We start from the raw sequence: 4,574 nt of genomic DNA, 5'->3' as shown, positions 1-4,574 counted from the left end.
TATAAGCCTCCGACGTTACGGGTCCTTTTCCGGAAACCTAGCTGATAGGATGCAACCAATTCCCTGAGGTATGGGGGATCTGCTTACCTTTTCGCCCTCAGCTGCGTCACACCGACGCATTCTATCTGCCTACTCCTTGTCAAATGGTACCAAGGATAGTAGGTCCACATACACACCCTTAAGTATCTTTTCTCTCACCTCCAAAGACACATGTAACCCCAGGGGCAGCAATGTCACAGACAGTTCCCCCTAAAGTACTCACCTCACTTGTACCTGAAGGGGGAGCCCCAGAGGGAAGCGCTGAGCCCTGCACATGTCTGCTGCCCCAACGGTCTCTGCAGGCACCAACCGGCCAAGCACGAGCGTACTCCAACTCACGGTTCAGGAGAAGGGGTCTCTCTATCCCAGGCTCTAATTTCGGTCCTTCTTGCTGTGAGGGTTCTGCAGTCCGTCTACCTGCTGTTCTGCCAGTGGAGCGGAGGCTCACACCCCAGGGAGTTCCAGTCCGTCCATGCCAGGCATGTGGAGGGGAATCCTGCGTCCCTCCCTGGTGCTCCTTGGCCTCCGGTCCAGAAGCTGGTGAGATCCTCCACCAGCACGTCACCACCCGCTGGCCTGCCTCACTTGCCGGGAGCCAGCTGTGCTTCTCCTCCGATTCCCCAGTCCAAGGAGCTCTGGGAATTCCGGATTCGGCGGGGACCTGTGACGTCTGCATTGCGAGATTTGCAGACGTCACGTACGCGCCCCCCGAGTTTCGGCGAGAGGCGCTTCGCCTCTTCCTGCGTGCGGCCGCACACGCCGACGTCACTTCCACAGCCACCGAAAGAGATGGGTGAGGACTGTAGGACCTCACCTCGCCTCCGGCGCCATCTTGGGGACCTCCATCTTGCTGCCCAGGCCCAGCCCGGCCACTTTGACTTCTGCAGCACCTGCTGCCATTCCTCCGCCTCGCGCTGCCCCCATCCTGCCACCCGGAGCCAGCCTCACTCGGCCCCGGACCCTTTTGTGGTACTCCGACCCTGGACCTCCGCACTGGACTAGGGGACAGTCTGGAATGCAGTCTGGAACGGTGGGCCTGATGTCCACTCCTAGTCTGCAATTCCTTCACCGGCCCCTCCTAAGCAGTCTGCTTGCCCTGGGCACAGTGGAGCAGCGAGTTGAAGGATTCAGCCCCATGGGTCCTCTGGAAGGCCTGCAATAGGGTAAGCAGGGCCTCCCTAGACCCAGCAGGGGTGTGGGCCATCCTGTACTCCCAGTAGAAGGTAAAAGTAATTTCTTTTTTTTCTTTTTTAAAAAAAAAATGTAAGGAGAAACAGCACTGCAAGTTTTCCTCAGGGAGGGAAACTCAATTTAATAAAGTCATTTTTACAGGGACTACCAGAGGAAAGACACTGCCAGGCTCCCTCAGCATTGTTCATCAGTAGTCTGGTAATTTTTCTCAGAATTCCCTGCTTTCAACTGTAAAACCAACTGTATGCCAACTCCTCAGGGCAGCAGTCATGCTCCCCCTCTCTATTCTCTCCGGGCGTTGGCCTTTATCTTGCACTTATCCACATTAAATGTCAGTTGCCACAGCTCTGACCATTTTTCTAATTTACATAAATCATTTGCCATTTGGCTTATCCCTCCTGGAACATCAACCCTGTTACATATCTTAGTATCATCAGCAAAAAGACATACCTTACCATCAAGACATTCTGCAATAGTAATAGTTGTGACCCATGGAGTGCAATCATCTTTGTCCATAGAGCCAATAGACTGCACTCACCCATGTGTGTTGTGTAGCGTCAGTCTATACGGGGAAATCAACTGTGATAGACTTCAGTTAGCAATCGACCACTAACCAAGAACTCAAAATAAATGTGCAGTTGATATGTAAAATGAAAAATGAATAAGTTAAACATCATTTAAATCTCTTTTTGGATGTCTGCGTGTTGTTACTATGGGAGGGTTGTCTTATGTATTGTTTGTTTTGTTGCTAACAGACTTTCTAACATTTTACAAAGGAACACTAAAACAGAAATATGTATTCCTAACGCTTTAAAAAGCATAAAGCATAAAAAGGGATAAAAAAAAAAATAAGACTATTAGGGAAGCATTGGGAACCCAATGTACATGCGCAGTGAGGGCCCTCGTGCAACAAAATCTCCATAGGAGAAGATTGAATCTATACATTCCAATGGGGATGCATTTACATGACCGAGTTTTACTGTTTTAGATTACAGGGTTCAACCTATAGACAAAAGCTCCCAGACTACTTCATTGAAATGAAGTGGTCTGGGTAATTTAGTGTCCATTCACTAATCATGTAAACAGTGAGGAGGGTGGCACTATAATGCTTTTAGTGGCCCTATCATGTTCTTGCACAATGATTTGAGTTATTTACCTCTAGCATGTCATTCATGTTTAATCTATCCTTTCTATCCTACCTATCCGAGAACAGAGAGAGTCCTTCTTGTGGTGGCACAGTCACCAAAATTGTCCTGGGAGAAATGAAAAATGTGTGGTACTTTTATTTTATCCTGGATGTATATGGTCTTTGTATTACAGTTTGATTAAATATTAATTATTTTGCAGTTTAATTGCACACAGGTGGATTGTGAGTTTCATAGCAAAAAGCAGGAATATGCCATTAACAAAGGATTTTATAATCCATGCCAGGTATACGTAGAGTTTATAATGTACAGGAAGATGTTCTGCTTGAGTATATTTTCTTCACAATTTTGTAAAATATGTAGAAATTCTATTTATGCTTTTATTTCTCTCTCTCTCCCTGACATTATGGTCTGTTTTGGGTACTTTGATGACAGAAGAGTATTGTTTTTAAATACAGGTTGTAATGCAATGTATATGGTGTGTGACGTGTCAAATATTTTGGTGGTGATGGGGTTACATTTAATGGACACAAAACCTTGAGTAACAAATACAAATAATTTACTTTCTACTACTTTGCTTAGACTGTGACATTTGAGCCCATAAACAATGGAACAAAATTTGAGGAGAAACAAATTTAAAGGGACACTATAGGGCACCAAAACAACTTTAGCTTAATGAAGCAGTTATGGCGTATAGATCATACCCCTGCAGTCTCACTGCTCAATTCTATGCCATTTAGGAGTTAATTAACTTTTGTTTCTGTTTATGCAGGCTTAGCTACACCTCCCCTGGTTTAATTTTCAATAAGGTATTTATTTAGAGATTCTTTAGAGATTTTTTAGCTCTTCCTTTGTAAATTGAAACTGAGTTCCTCTCCAAGCAAACCATCCAGTAAATTGTCACAAGAACTGAGGAGCAGGTAACGAGTATGACAGGGCCTTGGAGTTAGCTGAGTTAGCTAAGTCCAGCTACTGTAAGCTGAGTTAAGCACCTGGAAATCCATCTTAATGTAGGTACAATGAAGAGATCTAGGAGTGAAGTCAGGGTAACAGTACTGAGGTTAGAAGCCAGAGACAGTGGCGTACATACCAGGGGGCCCGGCCGACCTGCGACCCAGGTATGTATGTCACTGGGCCAGCCTCCTCTCCTGGGGGGCCCAGGAGCCAGCCACCTCAGGGCCCCCCGAGGCTGGCCCTGCTTTCACCCAGCTGGCGCGTGTGCGAGAAAGCACTCTCCCTGGCTGAGTGCTTCCTCTTCAGCTCCCTCGCGCACCACACTGAAACCGGAACCGGAAGATGACGTCATCTTCCGGCTCCGGTATCAGTACACGGTGCGCGAGGGAGCTGAAGAGGAAGCACTCAGCCAGGGAGAGTGCTCCCTCATGCGCCCGCGGTACCAGCCAGCCGGGTGACACCACTGGACCCCAGGGAATCCCCTCAGCTCTCCCACAGGTAAGGAGGCTGGGGTTATTACATTTAAAACAAAAAACATGTGTGTGTGTGTATGTTAGTGTGTGTGAGTGTGTGAGTGTGTTAGTGTGTGTGTGAGTGTATGTTAGTGTGTGTGTGAGTGTGTTAGTGTGTGTGAGTGTATGTTAGTGTGTGTGTGTGTTAGTGTATGTTAGTGTGTGTGTTAGTGTGTGTATGAGTGTATGTTAGTGTGTGTGAGTGTGTGAGTGTATGTTAGTGTGTGTGAGTGTGTGTGTGTTAGTGTGTGTGTTAGTGTGTGTGTGTGACCATGAGTGTTAGTGTTAGAGTGTGTGTGTGTTAGTGTTAGAGTGTGTAAGTGTGTGTGTACGCCACTGGCCAGAGAATGAGCACATGGAATAATCGGTTTAACAAAGAGAAGAGCCTGGTATAGTAATAGATGTCAAGGCAGTGAAGGGGTTAACCCTAATTAAATGTTGTAGAAAGCGAGAAGAGAAGGAACACTGCCTAAAAAATACATACAATAAAATATAACTTTTAATGGTGAACGAAATACATAGTGTTCATTTGATGCAAATCCTCTTAATATGTCTAAGTATATACATAGGAAGACACAGAGAGATGACATGCAGAAATGTAAGATTTAAAACGAACCAAACAGCATCACAAGAAAAAAGATGCTATTTAGAATGTCTAACTCTAAATAGAGATTCTTGACTGTTGCAATTTCTGTACTGTTGCAGTAAGTATTTGATACACAATAATAATCTC

The sequence above is a fragment of the Pelobates fuscus genome, chromosome 1 (genome assembly GCF_036172605.1).
Source record: "Pelobates fuscus isolate aPelFus1 chromosome 1, aPelFus1.pri, whole genome shotgun sequence".
In the NCBI taxonomy this organism is placed as follows: domain Eukaryota; kingdom Metazoa; phylum Chordata; class Amphibia; order Anura; family Pelobatidae; genus Pelobates; species Pelobates fuscus.
This window is presented reverse-complemented; position numbering follows the sequence as displayed.